The 23,599-nt window shown below is 45.3% G+C and overlaps 1 protein-coding gene and 1 long non-coding RNA gene across 2 annotated transcripts in view; one reads left to right on the top strand and one right to left on the bottom strand.

Moving 5' to 3' along the window:
• The window catches only part of LOC309701573, a 53,055-nt gene extending 30,229 nt beyond the window's left edge, over nt 1–22,826 (top strand). The window contains exon 2 of the long non-coding RNA XR_014275130.1: nt 21,300–22,826. This is a non-coding gene — a long non-coding RNA (uncharacterized lncRNA). The remainder of the gene's footprint in view (nt 1–21,299) is intronic.
• LOC309700575 (NACHT, LRR and PYD domains-containing protein 3-like) overlaps nt 1–23,599 on the bottom strand; it is a 133,432-nt gene that overhangs the window by 61,772 nt on the left and 48,061 nt on the right. The gene's annotated exons all lie outside the window — the stretch shown is intronic.

The following is a 23,599-nucleotide window of genomic DNA, read 5'->3' on the forward strand; positions in this document are numbered from 1 at the left end:
TCAGAGACTGCTGGTGGTACCGCGCACTCGTTTTAAAACTCGTGGTGATCGGGCCTTTCAGACTGTGGCACCACGGTTGTGGAATTCTCTCCCACTGTCTCTTCACTGCACGGACTCCATTGATTCTTTTAAGAAACAGCTGAAGACATTTTTATTTAGAAAAGCATTTGATTAATTTCTTCTTATGTTGTTTTTATAGTTTTATTGTTTTATATTGTTTTATTTACTGTTATATTGTTTTTATATTCTCATTTCCTGTGTTGTAAAGCACTTTGTGATTTTTATCTGTGAAAAGCGCTATATAAATAAATTTTACTTACTTTACTTACTTACTTATACTAAGAAGTACAACGAAATACCCAGCAAGCATTGCAGTGCTTTAACTGTAAAATTAAAACAACTATGACAAATAATTGATGTTTTAAAGAAGAATTTGTCACAAATTCTTGTGTAATGTCTTTTACCTTTTGAACAGAGTAACAGAGTGGCAAAAAATGTTTAAACTGTGAGTGAAAAGGGTTAATAGTTAATACACCTCAACTCTCAAATCATTTTCTCACCTGTTTGCAATATAATTCTGGTACGTGAACTATGAGTGTAGTTCTCTGCAAAGGAAGCCTTCTTGACAGGGACTAGAAAGAGAGAGCAGATTTCTCCTGTTTTGGCTTCCCTCCATTGGCTTCCTGTTAAATCCAGAATTCAAAATCCTGCTCCTCACATACAAGGTCTTAAATAATCAGGCCCCATCTTATCTTAATGACCTTGTAGTACCATATCACCCTATTAGAGCACTTCGCTCTCGCTCTGCAGGCCTACTTGTTGTTCCTAGATTATTTAAAAGTAGAATGGGAGGCAGAGCCTTCAGTTTTCAGGCCCCTCTTCTGTGGAACCAGCTTCCAGTTTGGATTCAGGAGACAGACACTATCTCTACTTTTAAGATTAGGCTTTGTAAGAAGATTTTTATAAAAATACAATATAATCAAATGTGCCTTATATTCAAGTGTTCATATATTTTCACATAACCGAGCCTATTGTTAAAGAGAACATGATGCATTCTTTACTTCAGTGTCTGTGATGTCAGATAAAGCATGATATACTTCTGTATTCTTTACTCCAGTGTGTGTAAGGTCAGATAAGCTGAGCTAATGCCTAACCTCTCCCCGACTGCTTACAGAAAGAGGAAGTACTATGTAACCTGCTTTGCCCTATAAATAAAGCAAGCAAGCCTGCAATTGGTGTGTGTGTCTTCTCAGGGACATTCACCCGTGCGCACGTTTTTAAAACTCTCTGAGTTGGTCTGCAGTGTCTTATTTCTCTTACTTGTGATAGAACAAATGTCAACCCCTGACAGGCTTCAAACTTTCCTTTTTGCTAAAGCATATAGTTAGGGCTGGACCAGGTGACCCTGAATCCTCCCTTAGTTATGCTGCAATAGACGTAGGCTGCCGGGGATTCCCATGATGCATTGAGTTTTTCCTTTCCAGTCACCTTTCTCACTCACTATGTATTAATAGACCTCTCTGCATTGAATCATATCTGTTATTAACCTCTGTCTCTCTTCCACAGCATGTCTTTTGTCCTGTCTTCCTTCTCTCACCCCAACCGGTCGCAGCAGATGGCCCCGCCCCTCCCTGAGCCTGGTTCTGCCGGAGGTTTCTTCCTGTTAAAAGGGAGTTTTTCCTTCCCACTGTCGCCAAAGTGCTTGCTCATAGGGGTCATATGATTGTTGGGTTTTTCTCTGTATCTATGGAGCGCCTTGAGGCGACTTTTGTTGTGATTTGGCGCTATATAAATACAATTGAATTGAATTGAAATTGAATTGATAGTTGGAACTATTATCTGACTGTCTGGGGAATGGAGTGATTTGAAAAATATGTTTCAACTGGATGTTAATTACTATGTGTTAATCGGAAGTAAGCCAAATATAAACTAAAAAGTAAATCAATAGTATACTTGTAAGTTTAGTATTGTGTTAGAGTAGAGTATATTTTAAGTATACTCTTATAGACTGGAAAGGACATTATGCTAGTACAGTTATAGTGAACAAAAAGTACATCTAAAAGTTAATTTCAAGTATACTTCTATCTACTAAAACGGGGGCCAATGTAGTCCCAAGAAGCATTTGTAGTATACTTACTAGGTAAAGTATACTTAGACTGATTTCCTTTCTATATGTTACATTTAGAGTAATGTTTAAAAGTTACTGCATTTAGCAGGGTGTAGCTTTTTCTCTTCTTATTCTTTTTTATACTGGAACTTCATTTTATTTTTTATAAGGTGGTACTTTTAAGACACCTCTGCTTAACTCCAGTGAACTAACCAGAAATCCCGGAATATGCTCTGGTGGTCATTTTACACAAGTTCAGGTGTCACATCCATGAAACCTACACCACTAACCAGCATCAGTCCTACAACTTCACTCTCAAATTTAATAAATTCTGGGACAAGCAGAAACTGTATTTTTAGCGGTGCATTTTGTGGCAGGACAGACTGCTATTAAATGCAGTCTCCTATAGAAATAATTCCCTTGAGAGTCTGACAGAGGTCAAGTGGTGGAACGACACTTGGCTCCAGGCAGGTCTCCCTCATGCATGAGTAACACGAAGAACTTTGGTGCCTTGTGTCTTGCTTTTTGCTGTGTAGCAAGTTGTCCTTAACGTTCCAGCGAATAGGTTTATGCTACAAACCTATCATTAATTGGTCCTTCGAGAGCCGGATCCCTGGAGTCGACATTCACCGAGGGGAAAAGAGACACGCTGACAGACTGACGTCAGCCAGGACTTATAGAGGTCCTGCAGCAAAGTCCTGAGGCGTGAGAATTCGTCATCAGGCCGGTGGATTAGCCGTCTGTGTTTTTTCTCCTCGATGGATGGCGATTGACAGGATTCGGGACTGATGCTACACGCAATAAGCAACTCCAAGTAAGTTTAAAAAAAAAAAAAGTTTACTTCTATAATCGTACGTCTTCGCCGCTCAGTGGGGCGTTGTCCGTGGCCGCTCAGTGGGGCTAAAATTCGCCGTCTTAGTGGGGCGATGTACAAAGCCGCTCAGTGGGGTTTTAGTACAGAAGCATTAAGTCGCAGAGTTGCGCAGTTCGAACTTTATTTTGGTTCACCGTCTTAGTGGGGTGAAATACAGACCGCTTTGTGGGGTACTGTAGTGAGTTCTCCACCGCTCAGTGGGGTGTTGAGAAGTTCCGCGGAGTCCATTTGTGCTGGACAATAGGCCTATTTTGTGTTGTTGTTGTTGTTGTGTGAGCGTGTTTGTGTGAGTGGGTGCGGAGCAGAACACGTGGTCTGTGACGCCAGCTGTTGTTGTTATTATGGGTTCCCAAGCAACCAAGAGTGTGTCGGAGGGTGACGAGAAGTTTATGATAAAATTCGCTCCCGGTAGCGCAAAGTATTTAGGACATTGGCGCAAGAAATATGATTTTGAAGGTAAATTGGTTGTAGAATAATGTTAAGAAATATATTCTAAAACACTTCTTCAGTAAAGACTCAGAGAAGAGAAACACACAGAACTTCTTGCTAGCAAGGGCAGTCTCCAGAACTGAGACTCGCGCTGAGAAACTGCCCCGGTCTTTATTTATACTTCAGTGAGCGTTTGTTCTTTACATTGCAATGTGGAGGTGTACGTGTGTGTGTGTGTGTGTATGTGTGTGTGTGAGGTCAAGATGTGACCCTGTGAAGACTCCCCAAAGCTGGTGCCAGGAGTCTAGCGGGTCCATCTAAACAAAAGGCTCTTATACTTAAAGAGATATACGTGTGTTTGCTATACCATATATCAACAAAGAGAAGATACGACCTCTCTCATGCTCCTAGGATGTGGGGTTGAACACCCTAGAATGTTACAGACCTCCTAGGATGAGACATTCTTTCAATATGCCACCAACTAAACACTAATGATTACATGCAGTATTCTACCATATACAAACTTATATAATTAAAAGATTATACTGACTACTAAGTACAATTTCCTATTGACAGACAATGTCAAATGTTAGTAGTCCAGTTGACAGTAAAGGCAGCTTGTGCAAAAGGGAAATTGAAACAGGAGAGAGAGTTACAACTGGCGTCCGCTAAACTGTGGTTAGAGCAGGCGCAGAAAAGACAGGAGGCAGTGAATGCGAAGAGAGCAGCTTTGCAGGCATTAGCTGTGAAACCTGAAGATGAGACAGTGCGGTCTACTTCAGTGGTGCTGACGTTAAGGGACCAACAGCATAGGGCAGCATTAGAGAGAGAGAGAGAGGCCAGAGAGGAGGAGGAAAAGCAGGAGCAGGAGAAGAGAGAGAGAGAGGAGGAGGATAGAGTACGACAGGAGTTTGGGGATGCCGCAGCACAATATTTAAGCCCTTATAACACTAGATCCAAAACTAAAAGGGATGAGACGAGTGCAGCTGGTATGCCTGCCTACCCTTTCCATGATACCTTTCCCATGGTGGAGGTCGCGAATCCCCATTTTGGTGTTGAAAGTGACCAAAGCCGTGTTATTTGTGTTTACAGGCCATGGACTGAATCTGAATGTGCAGAGGCATGTAAAGGTTTAGGAAACCGGTTGACTAATGTTGATGAATTTATCGCCCGACACAAGCAACTCTGCTCCTCCTACCGCTTAAACGGTCAGGAAACAGAAGCCACTTTTAGGAAGTGTCTCACATATAACTGGGCTCGGGTGCGAGGCACCTACACAGGGAGGGATGGTAATACCGTCCTACCCTATGGCCATGCAAATTTAGGGAGGCCAAGTTGATGGGGTTTATGAGCGTCTTAGAAATACTTTTAAAGCTTCTGTAGATTACAACAAAATCGCCCAATGCATGCAGAAAGAAGGAGAGGATGTTCATGAGTTCAGGGCAAGATTAGAGGAAGTTTTCAAAGAACATAGCGGCCTTGAAGAGAGTGCAGAGAAGGCCAGCCCATATCAGCAGCAGTTAAAACATGCTCTGATGAATGGCTTCCATCCATGCATTGCTGCTCTTATCAGAAAACAAAATGTCAATCAGAACACTGACGGGTCCGTTGAATGCATGAACTGGGCCCGCCATGCACAGGAAGTTATTAAAAATTAAAAAAAGAAGCCACAAAGCTCTGAGGCCGCTGCCTTTTTAGTAGATGAAATTTTGTGTCAGGGACAGGCTGGAAGAGGGCAAAAAAGAAGGCAGGAGTAGGAGCGGTAGGGGCCCATGGCGACCCCAGGATAACCGTGGTAAAAGAGATGATAAGTGCTATGCATGTGGGGAAATGGGCCATCACGCAAGGGAGTGTCCCGATCGCATGCCTGAAGAGTATAAACGCCCTGATCCAAGAAACCCTTATTATAATAAATGACTAGCACCTGTTGACACTGCTAATACATATACATGTACAAATGATCCCTTACTTTGCCAGAATTTACAACAGCCTGTGTTTCAGACTTTAGATTTGACTCAAGTATTGTTAAATCTGTCAGGGAAAGAAGTAAAACCAGTTCGCACGTTAACTGTGCAAGGCAAAACTGTTCAATTTCTGTGTGATTCAGGTGTAGATAAAACTGTTTTAAAAGATCATGTGTCAGGAGTTGATCCTTCAAATGGCACAATTTATGTGAAGTCTGCAAATGGTCAGTTAAATCGGCATAGAATCTCTAAACCAGTGTGGATTAGAGATCCTACCACAGGAGAGGCAGCTCAGGGTTCAGTTGCAATGTGCCCAACCTGTCCGGTGAACCTCTTGGGAAGAGATATGATGATGAAACTTGGAATTTCAATAATTCCAACATCCATTGGGATGATAGCTGCAGGAAAAGGTGAAACTGCTGAGACAATGGTTCATCAGGACAGTGGGGATTTGCATTATTACTGGACACTTGACCTGTCGGCCTCCAGACCTGATCAAATAAACTGTAAACTGTTAGCTGCAGCTGAGGAAATGTTGACAACTAACCATGACATACAGCCACCAGAAGACTTGCATGTCACACTGAGATTTAAGACCATACCTGGGCCTGATGAGGCCTACACAGATAAAGTGCTGAAATTAGGGCCACAGAGAATCACCATAAAGGCAATATATACTGATGGTGAAACTATGGCTGGATGTAGTGTGATCCTTTCTGAAGCTGCACAACAACTTTTTACAGGGCAAACACCACATATTTCACTGACAAAGAGTGGCACAGCTGAGTGGACAGACTTAGCATCTTTGGTGAGACAGGGGGAGAGTCTTGGAATGTGGCAGCAAGCTGGAGGGGGTTGGGAGACAGACGTGCAGCACAGCATCTTTCGTAAAAAGCTGGGATGGGTGACACATACCTCACCACAAACACATTTAAAGGGGAGTGAGAATGACACAGCAGAATGATATGTTGTAGATGTCAAAGATCACCCGGAGCTTAAACAGGTCCCAGAGAAGCTCTGGTCTACTGGGAGGACTGATGTGGGGTTAATAACAACAGCGAGTCCAGTAGTAATAAAGCCCAAAACGTTTTTTAGGCCAAGAGTGAAACAATATCCCTTGAAGCCTGATGCAGTGGAAGGCATTAAACCAGTAATAGAGGATATGATTAAAGCAGGGATACTGGTTGAAGCTCCACAAGCAGTATGTAACACACCCATCTTCCCAGTTAGAAAGGCTGATTCACAGTCGTGGCGCATGATTCAAGATTTAAGAGCTGTAAATCAGGCAGTGGAGAGTATAGCTCCATGCGTCCCCGACCCCCACACCTTGTTAAATCAGCTTAAGCCAGACAAGACACACTTCACAGTGGTAGATTTAAGTAATGCTTTCTTTTCCATACCAGTACATGAGAATTCACAAGGCTGGTTTGGTTTCACATATCAAGGCAAAAAATACACATACACCAGATTGCCGCAAGGTTTTTGTGACAGTCCTACAATTTTCACACAGAATATTACAAATTGTCTGTCTGATTTTGTGATTCCATCACATTCACAGATGTTGGTATATGTCGATGACATTTTAATTGCATCCAATTCAGAGAAGAACTGTAAAGACATATCATTGGCATTGCTGACTCACTTAGCTGAGACAGGTAACAAGGCCTCACTTTCCAAACTACAGTGGGTTAAGACAGAACTACAGTGGGTTAGGACATCTGCTTAGTGCAGCAGGGAAAAGCATACATCCAGAGAGGAAAACAGCTATCTTGGCAGCACCTAGGCCAGTGACAAAGAAACACATGATGCAATTCCTAGGGTTGCTAAATTTCTGTCGATCGTGGATGCCCCATTACTCTGAAATTGCGCAGCCATTATTAGATATGATGTACAGTAAACCTTTGGCTATGTCAGAAAGTTTAAGTTGGACCCCTGAGGGGGAGCAAGCTCTGTGCATGCTGAAACAGATGCTGACAGGAGCATCGGTTTTAGGGCTTCCAGACTATAACAAGCTTTTTGTTCAAACTATTGACTGTAAAGGACATTTTATGACATCCATGTTAGCACAACAATGTGGAGGTGGCATGAAGCCAGTAGCTTATTATTCTAAGAGGCTGGATCCAGTGGCTTGTGCCTTACCTCACTGTGTGCGATCTGTGTGTGCAGCCGCTGAAGCCGTAAAGTGTTCTGGTGAAATTGTTTTGTTTCACCCTTTGACCCTGCTAGTTCCACATGAGGTTGATGGTTTATTGCTGCAGACTAAAATGACATTTTTGTCACCTGCCAGACACTTGTCTTTAATGTCACTGTTGCTCTCCCAGCCACACATAACTATTAAGCGGTGTACAACTTTGAATCCCTCTACATTGTTGCCTACAGAGGAGGAGGGTACACCACATGTGTGTAGTGAGCATGTGGAAACACAGTGTAAACCTAGAAGTGACTTAACGGACATACCACTCACTGAGGGCAAGGTTTGGTTTGTTGATGGTTCCAGTTTTAAAACAGCAGAGGGAAAGACTAAAACAGGCTTTGCTGTTGTGGATGATGTGCAGGTCATCCGTGCTGGGCAGTTATCACATTCCATGTCTGCCCAAGCAGCTGAGATAGTGGCTCTAACAGAAGCCTGCAAAGCAGCTGAAGGGCAGGCAGTGACTATATATACAGACAGTCAGTATGCATATGCTACACTTCATTTCTTTGCCGCTCAGTGGTCAAGACGAGGCATGGCAACATCGACAGGAAAACCTGTGGAGCATGCAACACTTTTACAGGACCTGTTGAAAGCAGTCTTACTGCCTAGTAAAGTTGCGGTTTGTAAATGTGCAGCACACACACGTGGCACTGACCCCATTGTACTAGGCAACGCCTTTGCAGATAAAATTGCAAAGGAAGCAGCCCTTGGAACACATGGGGTTCATATTCTGGCGTCTCAGGAGCAAACTACGCCCATCACACATGATGTGTTAGCAGACATGCAGTCACACTCACCTCCAGCTGAGAAGCAGCTGTGGCTCACTAAAGGAGCAAGCCTGCGAGGTGATGTCTACTATCTTTGTGATAAACCTATATTGCCTAAAAACTTATATAGGACTGCTGCAATTTTGAGCCATGGGCTCTGCCATGTCTCAACAGCTGGGATGGTAGCAGCAGTCGAACGGCAGTTTCTCACACTGGGATTCAATGCTTATTCAAAACATTTTTGTAAAGCATGTTTAATATGTTGTAAACATAATGCTCAGGGAAACCTCAGACCAAAAAGAGGAAGGTTTCCCAGACCCAGCTACCCATTTGAAGTAATCCATATGGATTTCATTGAGTTGTCTAACTGTAACACCTACGGGTACTGCCTGGTAATTGTGTGCCCGTTATCAAAGTGGGTAGAAGTTGTCCCCACTAAGAAAGCAGATGCTATTTCAGTGGCTAAAGTGATATGCAAAACTGTGATCCCCCAGACTATTTACAGTGACAATGGTCCTCATTTTGTGAACGAAGTAATTAAGAAAATGTCACAACATCTGGGGATAACGCTGAAAAACCACTGCTCATACCACCCACAAAGTGCAGGGCTGGTTGAAATGACTAATGGCACAGTAAAGCTGAGACTCAGGAAAACAATGGAGGAAAGCAGCAGAACATGGGTAGACTGCATTGAGCTAGTGAAAATGTATATGAGAATCACGCCAACTGATAATGGCCTAACGCCTTTTGAAATAATATATGGCAGGCCATTTAGAGTTCCAGTGTTCTGTATTGATAATGATAAAGCAGAAGAAGAAAACACACTAGCAGACTGGATGATTAAAATGCTGAAAAGCAAAGAAGTCATGAGTGCAAGTAATCTGCCAGATGATTCTGTTTCTGTACAGGAAGAACGTCTGAAGCCAGGGGACTGGGTGCTGATAAAGGTCATAAAGAGGAAGTGCTGGTCGAAGCCACGGTGGGACGGACCATATCAGGCTCTGCTGACAACACCAACTGCTGTGAAGATTGCAGAACGACCCACCTGGATACACCAAAGCCACTGCAAAAAGGTGACACACATCCAGGCCAGCTCGGAGTAAGTGGCAGGAAGACCGGGTACAAAGGGGGGGGAAAGCCTCTAGGGCCCCTCGTCTCAATCCGGTGAAGAAACCAACTGAGCCACAGGTACTCATCAGAATGGCTGGTAAAGTGTTGTCTACCCTGCTGGGTGTAATGGCTTTGATGTCATCATGGTCAGCCGTGGAGACCCTGTATGTCCAAGGAAACCACACCCAATACCCTCATGGCTATTCTACAAACTTTTGGTGGCAGTTTATGAATACAACTGCTCACTTGAACAACAGGACGGACTGCTATGTGTGTGCCCATATGCCGTTATCCGCATATACATCTGGACTGTGGCCGTACAGCATACCAGAGGACAGGAGTTGGTGTCTGTTGGGCTTAGCAACTCATCCTGGCAACAGAGTCCTCTGGTCCCAGGCCAATTACAGTACACCTCTGAACATCACCTGGAGTAAGTCGCCACTTCTACACGTGAATTGTTCTGGGCAAACTGACTTATTGGCCTGGCCTCAAGTGTCAGACCCACTGCCAGACATAATATTGCTGAACAAGCTGAACACAGCTCAATTGCCGTTTTGTGTGATGAACAATGGATCACTGTCAGTGGGGCAGCTGCCGCTTCGCTTATGTGGATACATATACACCTACTACCCTCCAGAGAATGAGAGCAGGTGCAGGAAATGCTTGACCAGTGCGAAGTGCACTGAGAACTTGACAGCAAGGAGGACTGAATGCAAGTTCAACCTGGCTTACAGAATACCAGTAAAGGCAAAGAGTCAGAAGTGGACAGGATGTTCAAGGACGGTGCCGAGCATTAAAGGAACAAGAGTTTTGGCTGATTGGTATTTCCTGTGTGGACATAAAGCCTATCTATCACTCCCTGAGGGATGGGGAGGATTGTGTGCCTTGGTGAAGTTATCGGATCATGTCTTCTTCATGGACAGAGTTGAACATCACCCTAGCAACCGACGGAAGCGTGAGGTGAATTTAGCCTCACCTAACTCTTTTGGAGTGACAGTAGACACTGGAGTGCCGCGAGAATTCCGCATTTGGAGTGGAGGAGCTAAATTCTTCCAAAGTTTGATCCCAAACATCGGAGTTGCAGAGGTGCGGGATCATGTGGAGATCAACCGATATGCCTTACTGCGACACATTAATCTCACTAAGACGCTGGGAACAGCCTTAGCGGAGGAGCAACAGGCCATCAGAACGATGGTACTGCAGAACAGGCTGACCCTAGACTTAATAACAGTGTCGCAAGGAGGAGTGTGTAAGCTGATTGGAGAGACGTGTTGTACGTTTATTCCGGATGGATATACGACTGGAGGAGACATTTATGAGGCACTGCAGAACTTAACTGCTCTGCAGAAATATGTGGCGAACCACACATCAGGAGGAGACGCGTCACAAGGCTGGATAGCCTGGTTGACATCTGGACCATGGTGGAATATGTTCTTAAAGTTTTTGACTCCCATTCTTACATTATTGGCGTTGCTTTGTTTGTTTACAGGTTGCATCTTGCCATGTGTAAGATCGATGGTGAATAAAATGATTGCTAACATCTTTACCAATTTCATACTGTTGCAGCAGAGTGACATGGATGCTAAGGCTAATATGTGTGTATGAAATGACGCCTGCACTGAAAATGTTGACAAGTGGTGTAGAGCTGAAGATATATATACGCTGTATAGCCTTAAAAAATGACAATACAGGGTGGTGATGTTGGGTTTAGATTTTATTATTGTCATTTGTATTAGGAAACATTTAACCATATATGCTTAGAGGTGTATAATCAATTGTGTAGTGATAGGTTGTGTGATCTTTAACAGGCTACAGAGGCTTGGTGTGTATTCCACACTAGAATGCACACCTACATCCTGGGAGCATGGGAAGAGGTCGCATCTTGTCTTAATTGTTTTATGGTAGGATTAACGTAGCTACGTCTGTTCTAGTCTAAGTGCTTTTCTGTTTAGATGAACTGCTGGACTTCCTCACCGGGGGGGTCTACCCTATTCCTGACCAAGGATGTTTGCCTTCATGTTATATGACCCTTTGATCAGCAGTAACACACACACACACACACACACACACACACACACACACACAGTATTCTTTGTTTACATGTATACCTATGTAAGATGCTATATGTTAATGACCCTATGCATATTCATGTAACCACAATAAAAGGAGTGCTATGGGGAGCCTGGCTGAGAGTCTGACAGAGGTCAAGTGGTGGAACGACACTTGGCTCCAGCCAGGTCTCCCTCATGCATGAGTAAACCAGAGAACTTTGGTGCCTTGAGTCTTGCTTTTTGCTGCGTGGCAGATTGTCCTTAACGTTCCAGCGAATAGGTTTATGCTACAAACCTACCGCCACCTGAGCTTCGCTGGAGAGCAGCAGGAGCAGCCTCAGCACCTCACTCCTCCTCGGCCTGCAAGCACACCTCTGCTGTGACCTGGAAAATGCCTAAGGAAGCTTTTCAAATTCAAATTCAAATTCAAATTTTATTTGTCACGTACACAGTCATACACAGTACGATATGTAGTGAAATGCTTGGACAACTGCTCGTGACCTAAAGAGAACAAAAAAGGAAAAGGCTATGAATAAGATAGGAAATAAATATGAAAAATTAAAAAGGGTAAATTTAACTAGGAAGGAATAAAATATAAATTAAGGTTAAAAATGAAATAACTGTACAACACAAATTAGAATGAAGGGTAAATTTAACTGGGAAGAATAAGAAAAAGATAAATATATAAATTAAAGTTGAAAATAAAATAACTGTACAACAAAATACACAATACACAATATAGAACTATATAAGAATGTATGAAGAAATCTAAATATAAATAAATATATACACAATAACAGCAGCTGTACAAGTATTAACCGGAAATGAAGAATATAGTGACCAGTGTTGTGCAAAACCAAAGTCCAGAAAGTCCAGTGTGTGTGTAAGAACCATATGTGTGGGTCAGTACTGTGTGGTGGTGTGATTGAGAGACCGTATCGCCTGCGGGAAGAAGCTCCTCCTCAGTCTCTCTGTGTTGGTCTTCAGGGAGCGGAATCGCTTTCCTGACCTCAACAGAAAGAACAGTCTGTTGTTGGGATGGCTGAGGTCCTTCACGATCTTCCTGGCCTTGGTCCGGCACCCTTTTCACCCTTTTCACTTTGGGTGTAAACGGTCCTGGGTTCAAATCCCTGATGAGCCTGTTTGGTATTTGGGGCTTTGCTGTTGAACTGTTCATGCAAGTCCTGGGCAACTGCAATTTGCTATTTTCAGATGTCATAAAAACTCCCTCAAAAGCCTTCAGCTGATCCAAAATGCTGGAGCGAGAGTACTGGCAGGGCCTAGAAAGAGAGAGCATAACGTTCAAGACTCGAGATTTTTTATTTGTCATATGCATAGTCATTAAATTACAAAAAAAACAGTGAACTGCTCCTTTGACTGTACAAAAAAAGACATTATATACAATAAGTAAATAAATTTTGAAAGTCTGGAAATTTTAAATCAAAAATCTGAAAATGTACATTGTGCAAATGGAGTGTTAACGTGTCTTGTGCCATATTAGCACAGCAACGTATTGACAGAGCAGTGCAAGTAAACAAGTGACCAGAGTAATATAAACAGAGTAATTCAACTGAGTGACCAGAGAAGTGTGAACAGATTGATATAAGGTCCTGTTTCAGTCACTTATTGATGCTATGAGGGGAGTGGGGGCATGTTCTGATTTAGGACTCGTATGGCCTGAGGAGAGAAGCTCCTCCTTGAGTCTCTGTTTTGGCCCCGATGGTGTGGAAACTTCTGCCTGATTGCAGAAGTCGAAGCATTTTGTTACTGGGATGGGACCAGTCCTTTAATATCTGAGATGCTCTGGACCAACATCTCCTGGTGTAAATGTCCTGTAGGGAAGTTTTATTTGTGGATCATACTGTATTTGCATTTGTAACGCGTTCTGACGCACGGATCACTCTGCTTTTCAATCCTGGACACAGTTAGTGTCCTGGACACACCAGGAAGTGATGTTCTGTGTGAGGATGCTCTCCACAGCGCCTGAATAGAAAGTTCTGAGGACCACTGGAAAAACCTGCTAATTTCCTGAGTTGTCGGAGACAGTACAGGCGCTTGCCTAGCCTTTTTGGACTGGACGTGAATGTGAGCAGACCATTTCAGGAATGAGGAGATGTGAACACCGAGAAAGACAATGAAGCAGAAACTGCTAAAAGTGGGCTTCAAACCCACACCTCCAGGGGAGAGTGAGCACTAAACACAGCACCTTAGACCACTCAGCCATCCTGAAACAGACCGAACTGAACTGATTTTCTGATAAATCCAGAATCCAGTTTAAACTCCTTCCCTTCACATAAAAAGTCTTGAATGAACCTTTGGTCCAACTGTTCTTCACACCTGACTGGTAACAAGATGGCGCTTGCACTGCTGATTTTAATAATAATAATGGATTGGATTTATATAGCGCTTTTCAAGGCACCCAAAGCACTTTACAATGCCACTATTCATTCACTCTCGCATTCACACACTGGTGGAGGCAAGCTACGGTTGTAGCCACAGCTGCCCTGGGGGGTGTCATATTAACCCCGCAGGTTCCCCCCAGGATCCTTTCCCTCCACGATTTTTAAAAGAAATCTTTCCTAGTATAGGGCAGTCTGTCCTTGACATTATTAACAGCAGTCTGTCCTCTGGTGTGGTTCCTGCAATTTTCAAACATGCAGTAGGGCAGCCACTGCTTAAGAAACCTGGCCTTGATCACACAGTTTTAGCTAATTATTGTCATGGTCCTGGGCCATGTTGGCCCAGTGTTCTTAGTTTCCTTGTATGTTTGCATTTTATTCCATGCTTCCCCTGCCCATTATGTCTAAGTTCTCCCCGTGCTCTCTCTTCCCCCTGTGTGCCCTCTATGTATTTATGAGCCCTCGTCCCCTTTCGTGTTTATTCCATGTCTCCCCTGCCTGTTACGTTGGTGTTCTACTCGTGCTCTCTCTCCTCCTGTACTTCCTGTTTCACCTCTCCCGTCAGTGTTCAGTTCACCCCGCCCTGTCTCGTTATGATTATCAGTGTCACCTGTGTTCCCCGTGTGTTCCCACTTCCCTCGTTAACCCTCTGTGTATTTCTGTCTGCGTCTCCCTCTGTTCAGTGTGACGTCGTCCCTCTTGCTGTGTGGATCTCCCTGTGTGTCTCTCTGTGAGTTCTTAGGTTGTGGTTTCCCAGTTTAGTTTAGTTTATATGTTTGTTCTGCCAGCAAATAAAGCTGAGTTTTGAGTTCATTCCCTCGTGCCTGTGAGTCCTGCATTTTGGGTCCTACTCCTGCCTGCCGCACAGCGATTCATGACAGTACGACGTCACCAGATATGGACCCAGCAGCACTCAACCCACCTGAAGGACTGCGTCTGGACATTATCTACTCCGTGGAAAGACTCCTGCACCTGTGGCTCGAACATGAGGGAAAGGAATTTCGCCGTGCTGTGGAAACCAAACTACAGCGTTTAATCTCTGGTCTTCCCTGGCTACTCAGTGCGCTCCACCCACTCGAACAGGATTTAATCCGCAACGAGCTCCACCTTCATCCCCCAGCTGCTACTACCCACCTGCCTGAAGGGCCGGATGTGGAGCCGCTCGGCCCGTCAGAGCCATCATCAGAAAAGAAACGGCATTCACGCCGCCGACGCGCCACCCCACAGCCGGACATTCGGCCTTCTAATTCACCTGCTGTGCTACCAGAAGCTCCGTCGGCTCCCTCGCTGCTACTTCCAGCTCGGTCAGTTCCCTCGCAGCCCTTCACAGCTCAGTCAGCCCCCTCGCAGCCCTTCACAGCTCCGTTAGCTCCCTCGCAGCCCTTCACAGCTCCGTTAGCTCCCTCGCAGCCCTTCACAGCTCCGTTAGCTCCCTCGCAGCCCTTCACAGCTCCGTTAGCTCCCTCGCAGCCCTTCACAGCTCCGCTAGCTCCCTCGCCGCCACCCTCAGTTCAGTCTCCTGTGTCCCCGCTAGCTCAGCCATTAACTCCACCACAAGCTCCATTTTCACCTCTACCATCGCTTCAGTCATCAGTTCGGTCTGCCACTCAGTCGCCCTTAGCTCCATCATCCACACTACCACCTGTTTCTCTTCCACCACAACCGTCACTACACCCAGCCACTCAGGCTGCTACTCAGTCAGTCATTCAACCCATAGCCCTGCCGTTAATATGCTCTGTAGCTGAGCCACTAGCCGCCCGACCCGCAGCCACTTCAGCCACTCCTTCACCCGTCACACCTCCACTACAACCATCACTGCAGTCTCTAGCGCAGTCACCTGCAGCTCTGCTTTCCCCAGTGCAGTCTCCAGTGTCCCCAGTGCAGCCTCCCTTAGCACAGTCATCCACTCAATCACCACCTCCACTTTCCCCTCAACTATCACTACCACCTTTAGCTCAGTCTCCTGTGCACTCACCTCTGGTTCATTCTCCTGTGAAGTCATCAACTCCCCTGCCTTCTCCACTCTCACCACCTCCGTTACAACAGACATCAGTTCAGTCCCCTGTGCCAGTGCAGACGCCCTCAGTTCAGTCTCCCGTGCAGTTATCTACTTCACCGCCGTCAGTAGCTCAGCTCCCACTCTCACCCGTGTCTCCAGCAGCTCAGCTCCCGCTCTCACCCGTGTCTCCAGTAACTCAGTTAGCTGCCCAGCAGCCACTCTCCGCTCAGTCTCCTGTGTCGCCAGTTTTGCTCATTCACTCCATGCAGAGAGGTAACTGGATTTCTACTCAGGGTACTTTCCATGGTTTAGCCGCCGTTGGCACAGTTTGCCACTCCAGGGCTTCCCCAGAGGCTAGGTCTCAGTCACCAGCTGATTCTGGACCCCTGAAGTTTAAGCAGCCCCCAAGAACTGCACCATGTTCGCATTGCCTGGGCAGAGTCAGTGCTCAGTGCAGCGCCAGTTGTCCTCAGGTCGGCCGAAGGACTTCATGCCTGTTGGCGTGGTTTTGGCCTCCGCTGGAGGGTCCGAGGGGCCCGTTCAGCCTCCCGTCTCCGCTGGAGGGTCCGAGGGGCCCGTTCAGCCTCCCGTCTCCGCTGGAGGGTCCGAGGGGCCCGTTCAGCCTCCCGTCTCCGCTGGAGGGTCCGAGGGGCCCGTTCAGCCTCCCGTCTCCGCTGGAGGGTCCGAGGAGCCCGTCCAGCCTCACGCCGCATCAGCTGGAGGGCCCGAGGAGCCTGTCCAGCCGCCATCTGCGACCGCCTCGTCATCGCCTGGCCCGGCTACATCCGCCTGTGCTGCAGCTCCGCCTGGCCCGGCCTCAGCCTCTGACACCTCGCCTGGCCCGGCCTCAGCCTCTGACACCTCGCCTGGCCCGGCCTCAGCCTCTGACACCTCGCCTGGCCCGGCCTCAGCCTCTGACACCTCGCCTGGCCCGGCCTCAGCCTCTGACACCTCGCCTGGCCCGGCCTCAGCCTCTGACACCTCGCCTGGCCCGGCCTCCTCAGAGCCTTCGTCCTCGTCTGGCCCGGCCTCCTCAGAGCCTTCGTCCTCGTCTGGCCCGGCCTCCTCAGAGCCTTCGTCCGCTGCAGCCTCCTCAGAGCCTTCGTCCGCTGCAGCCTCAGCCTGTGCTTCGCCTGGTCCCGCCTTGACTGGTCCTGTGCCCACCGGGCCTCGGCCAGTACGCCTGACACTGGAGAGCCGCCGCCGCTGCCTTCCGCGCGGCCGGCCCCCTGAACTGCACCGTCATCGCCTGAGTGGCCGCCGTCGCCTTCCGCACGGCCGGCCCCCGGACCCTCTTCTCCTGGGTGGCCGCCGTCGCCTTCCGCGCGGTCGGCCCCCGGACCAGCGCTGTCATCGTCGCCGCCGCCTCCCGCGTGGTCGGCCTCCTGAACTGCTCCGTCGTCTCCTTCACCGCCGCCGTTGCCTTGCGCACGGCCGGCCTCCTGAACTGTTTCCACGTCGCCGCCGTTGCCTTGCGCACGGCCGGCCTCCTGAACTGTTTCCACGTCTCCGCCGTTGCCTTGCGCACGGCCGGCCCCCTGAACTGCTCTGTGTTTGGGTTGTTTTCTTGGGCTCCGGTGTTTGCTGTACTCTTCTTTTGTTTTCTGTTCCGGGCCCTCCGTCCTGGGCCCCCGCCGCCCGCCCTGGGTTGTTTTCTGTTTGGTTTTGTTGTTCTGTGTTTGGGCTGTCTGGAGCCAGCCCTTGAGGGGGGGGTACTGTCATGGTCCTGGGCCATGTTGGCCCAGTGTTCTTAGTTTCCTTGTATGTTTGTATTTTATTCCATGCTTCCCCTGCCCATTATGTCTAAGTTCTCCCCGTGCTCTCTCTTCCCCCTGTGTGCCCTCTATGTATTTATGAGCCCTCGTCCCCTTTCGTGTTTATTCCATGTCTCCCCTGCCTGTTACGTTGGTGTTCTACTCGTGCTCTCTCTCCTCCTGTACTTCCTGTTTCACCTCTCCCGTCAGTGTTCAGTTCACCCCGCCCTGTCTCGTTATGATTATCAGTGTCACCTGTGTTCCCCGTGTGTTCCCACTTCCCTCGTTAACCCTCTGTGTATTTCTGTCTGCGTCTCCCTCTGTTCAGTGTGACGTCGTCCCTCTTGCTGTGTGGATCTCCCTGTGTGTCTCTCTGTGAGTTCTTAGGTTGTGGTTTCCCAGTTTAGTTTAGTTTATATGTTTGTTCTGCCAGCAAATAAAGCTGAGTTTTGAGTTCATTCCCTCGTGCCTGTGAGTCCTGCATTTTGGGTCCTACTCCTGCCTGCCGCACAGCGATTCATGACAATTATAGACCGATTTCCAAGCTGCATTTTCTTTCCAAGTGTTAGAGAAAAATGTTTTGTGTCAACTGAAATATTTTATAGATGTAATGGCATCCTTGAGGTTTTTCAATCAGGATTTAAAACCCTTTATAGCACAGAATCTGCATTCTTAAAGGTCTTTATTCTGGTACCCACGTTGTTCTGGTCTTGCTTGACCTGACTGCTGCTTTTGACACAGTAGACGACAACATCCTATTATCTTGATTAAAGGATGTAGTGGTTATTGGTGGCACTGAACTTAATTGGTTTAGTCTTATTTGGCAAACAGAACTTTCTCTGTCAGCTTCTCGGTTCCAAATCATCTTCTGCTTCTCTGTCATGTGGCGTCCCACAGGGGTCAAGTTTAGGGCTCTTTTTACTGTATATATTGCCTTTGGGTTTCACCCTTAAAAGGCATGGGATCTCTTTTCATTGTTCCACTGATGACTGTTAAATGTATTTGCCACTAAAGCAGAAGAATGGCATCTCCATAAAACCTCTCTTGACATGTCTAAATAACATTAAAGCTTGGTTGGCTTTAACCCTTTAAGACCTACCATAGAACCAAGTCCGCCAGAGCTTATATTATATTTTTACATGCTGTGGAGCCATTTTTGGGAGCATTTCAAGTTGCTTTACATCAATACAACCATTATAGCCCAAACTTTAATAATATGTATGCATTAAGTGCATAGTAATTACATAAATTGCAAAAAAGTGCAATAATCTACAAAAAAAATTGAAAATCGTTTTTGTTTTTTTAACATATATTTCTAGTTAGAGAAATTTAAGAGGCTTATCCCTCAAAACTGTAAATACAAAAAAGTTGCACAAACTAGTTTCCCACCACAGGAAATTTATTTTGAGTGTCTTCATACTTTTATTTTTGAAATACACCAATTTTTATATACTGCAGGAAAAACGAAAATAAATATCATAATGCAAATTTGCAAAAAAGCAGCATGTGCATCAAAATAAACTATTTCCAGCAGTGCAATATGAGTCCTAAGCATCCCACAAACGACACAGAAAGTCATAAAGTCAAAGATAACTTTTAAAAACACAATTATAGGCTCATGAGGCCCTGATGGTAAAAAAAACAAAACACTACATTTCTGCGAAAACGACGTCACTTCCGGTTTCGGGCAGGTATGGCGGACATGTGAAAGTTCGCGCTGACGTCTATTCCAACATAGGAAGTGTTATGAACAGCTGATCAGATCGGCAAAGCATGTTTCTGGAATATTATGTTTGTGGTGCTGCAAGTAGTTTTTATGCAGTTTTTGCAAAGCTATATGTGGAAGGAAACCGTGACCTAGGACAAGCTGATGGCATAAGATGTAAGTACAACTCCTCCGGTTTCATATGCAAAAAAAATTTTTGCGCTAGCTTACGTGGTTGCAGTGCTACCGGGATTTAAAAATAGTTACGCAAAACAGAGCGTGCCCGCTCCGATCGGCTTTAAAGGGTTAAACTTCTTAAATTCTAATGATAAGAAAACAGAGATGTTGGCGTTTTGAACTAGTGGTCCTTGTGAGTCCTCCTCTGTTGGTTTGGGTCCCCTGGAAGTTTATCTTAAACCTTTTATTACTGAACTTGGTTTTAAGTTGGACAGTGATTTTAAATTGGACAGCCAAGTTAGAGCAGTGGTGAAGTCCAGTTTTTATCATTTAAGGTGACTGACAAGAGTGAAATCTTTTCTTTCTCTGCAGCACTTTGAAGGGTTTTACTTTTATTTCCTCAGTTAGTTATTATTACTCTCTTGCTCTCTAAACTAAACTGAAATACATAAACTCACAATAGAACGTAAGTGAAACTAAACTAAATTAAAAGCAAACGAAGAAAATGAAAATGCAAAACTAGAGTAACTCTGCAGTTACCCCCACCCACTGTCGTAGAAGCTGACTAGTGTGAGTGGGCATCAAGGGGCAATGGAGGCTGACTGTAGGTGAGCAGCCTGAAGTTTAGAGTGTCGTGGAGAGTTAGCAAAACAAAAACACCGTCCCACTTTTAACCCCTGACTTTGACAGACGTCGTCTCTTTTGATGCAACAACCTCTGGTGATTAATGTAAGAAACAAGATTACCTTTCATGTGTTTCTGTTTAAGCTCAAATTGGTTTGATGGTTGGAGGTTTTCTCAGTGTTCATCAGTCACTCTTGACCTGGTGTTATCATATGGTTTATCTGTTTTTAATTTGGAAATTGGGGATTCAGTGTTCTCTCATCACAAACCTGTTTCTCTTGCGCATGAGTTTAAAGCTCGCGCTCCACCCCACCGCTGCTCTCTTCTGCTCCACTTTTATAAAGAAAATCTTTACCGACCCTGAGATTACTTATTGGGCCCACCCCAGATGAGCTGCTTTTGCAGTTCCAGGAAACCTGTACTCAGACCCTGAACAGTTCAGTTCAGCGGTCTCCAACCTTTACCTGTACCAAACGACTTTACCTGTACCAAACGACTCACGGACCGGTACCGGTCCGAGGCCCGGGGGTTGGGGACCACTGATCTAAATCATTGTCAGCCTGGTAGGCAAATAGCGTGGACACCAAAGTTTGTGAACGTGATAACCTGAGAACAAAGACATGTAGGATTTTAAATCGGTACCATAGGTGTGTCTACTGGGAGGCTGAGGCTTAGCGCTGCTGGCTGCCAGTACTAAGTATTATTATACAACCCTTATTTAGTGGATCTTATCTTCTTTCCTTGTGTTTCAGTTAGTTTTTACTCAAACTGGGTGTAGAAGGAATCCTCGCAAAGGTTTCTTTTTCTTCTGTGTTATGTTTTATGTATTTCTCAGCTCTTTGCTTCCTTTACTTTAAACTTGTTTGTATGCTGTTGTGTAAATGTTCACACTTATCATAAAGTTTAAAAAAGTAGTAGGCGTGGTGATGAGCAGGAACAGGAGTAAAACTCCAGTAAGTGTACCAGTACTGTACCAGTGTGTAGCATTAAAGTCAAACTACAGTGGTTGTAGTATCAGTAGAGTAGTGTTAGTACTAGAGGTGGGAGGAGTAGAAGCAGGTGGAGGCACTGGCTTTAGGTTAGTACTGCCTTTCTCTGGTTCTCCTTTACAACTCATCTCCTTCTCATTTGCTGACAATGTGCAGAGACATCATCCTTCAGAGCACACCGACTGATGACCCGTCAGCACTGAGCAGCCTGTACATCTGACAGGACACGAAAGCAGCTACTGAGAGAGGACACGGGGCTTCTCTTTCGACGGTGTTACCAAAGAAAAGCACAGCCTGTCTGTAACTGTGGGGTGGAAACGATGCTCTGTTTCACTGAGGCTGTGCCAGGAAACGGTTCAATGCTGGGAATGACAAATGTTAGGAAAGTATCCTGCTGACTGTCCAGCCTTCACCTGTACACAAGACACCTGTCAAGGTCCTCGCTGGGGTTATAGTTGATAAAGCTTTCTAGCTTTTCTTGTCTATTCAGCTTACCTGCTTAAATCAGACCTTTCTGTTAAAGCTAATGCAGACTCCACTGATCCGCCCGCTCAGTGTGGACGGGAGAATAACCTGAACATGGCCTCTGGGACATCATCGTACTGATGTTATGAAGCGCTCAGTCAGGTTTTCTTCTTGATCAGACTGAGGGGCAGACTGAGTGTGTTTTGGTGCCTCAACATTCAGTCATATTCTGTAAAGCCATTTTCTGTCTGCATGCTGCACATAACCTCTTTGGACCAGAGTGCTGTGACACCTACACCTTACACCTGCAGGAGCTGCTCGGCCATAGAAAGCTGCTCTGTGAAGTGCACGGCTTTTTTGCCAGTGTTGATTTTATGGGTTTAATGTAATAACTAATTTTTCACATCATCGTCTGAGTCGTAATCCCAACGAGGAAACCTGGAATGTAAAACTTGATGGACGCTCCAGCTGAAGAGTGAAGTGTCAGACTTTTAATGGATCTTTCAAGCATTAGCGTACTTACAATGGCAGAAACAGTGCCACGTCTAAAGCATAGGAGCCATCTTCATCTCATTCTTCCCATTTCATGCAAGTTTCTTCTCATCCTCAGATGGACAGAATTTGGTTTGCTGACTTCATTCAGTCACACCATACTAGAGCATAAAAAGTGGAAATAAACTGGTCAGTAAGAAAGTGTGATGCTTGAAAGTATAGCGTAAGGACAGCAGCAGCACTGCATTTACAGCTGATATGATGACTTCAGCATCTTTAAAGAACTGTGAAGGAATTATCAGTGCTAACACAACCTTAAGCACGTGATGTGACCGTATACACTGCTTACACTTTCAGTATCCTTACTTAAAGAGAACATCTCAGAAAAAAGTACAGTTAGCAAGAAGCTTTGAGAACAAGGCAGTGTTATTGTATGCTAACCACCGTGGTGGTGTAGCTTGTCCTGATAAAAAGTGAATGTGGTCACATTATACTTGTTAACTAAAATGAAAAAATAAAATAATTCCACTACATGGGTAAAGATATTTATGATATTTATGGAAAGGATACTATAAAAGTAACACTGGCCTTTCCATGAGAGAAACTTGAAGTACAGTATGCATGTTGAGATTAATGTTTGTTTAATATGTTTTTGCTACTATGTGAAGATGTGATGTTATTAACAACACAGAATAGACAGAAATAAAGATTTTCATATCTCTTGGAGTTTTATGAAGAGTTTGTTGGGTTGTTCTTCTTTGAATGTGTGGATCGATGCTTCTACGATTTATATCTTAATCCTTCAATTTGTAAAAAACATTTTGAATTCCGTTTGAGAAGATAAATGAAGGTTCTTGCGTTCAAGTGGAGGCTCTAGCAGACTGAGAAAGTAACTGCATAACTGTGTTATTCCTGCACCCATAGCAGCAAGTAAGTGAAGGCAGTGATGAGCGCTGATGAGTTCTCAGATCACTCAGTCAGTCTCTGAGCGTCACCTTTATTGTGATCGCGCACTTTAAGCTTTCATGCCTGTATTTTTGCACAATTGTGATAATACTGTATTGAAAGAAATCTGTGCACAGACGAACATGGGGTGGCTTTGCTCAGGTAGTAGAGGAAGGTGCTTCAATCCCCGTCTGCATGCCAAATATCCCTGGGCAAGATACCAACCCAGAGTTGCTCTCCGAATGTGTGTGAACATTACACAGAAAGTGCTTACAGAGAAAAGTGCTTGCGTACACCTGAATGAGGCAAGTTCTTTAAAGTGCTTTGAGTACTATATAAGAACCAGTCCATTTACATCGCCAAAGCACTCAATACTCTCTTTACGAAGTTCTCTGTAGTTTGTTTCTCCAGCACCATATTTGACCGCGGTCAAGTGAGCCCTCACTTAGGACGACACAGTCAAGCCAGCCGCACCTAAAATGTTGTTGCACTATTCTTATGCATATTACGGTACGGGTGCCGACTGGCTTAGAAACGCAGTCTTTTGTGTCCTG

This window comes from Aulonocara stuartgranti (genome assembly GCF_965226115.1).
Source record: "Aulonocara stuartgranti genome assembly, chromosome: 3".
In the NCBI taxonomy this organism is placed as follows: Eukaryota; Metazoa; Chordata; class Actinopteri; order Cichliformes; family Cichlidae; genus Aulonocara; species Aulonocara stuartgranti.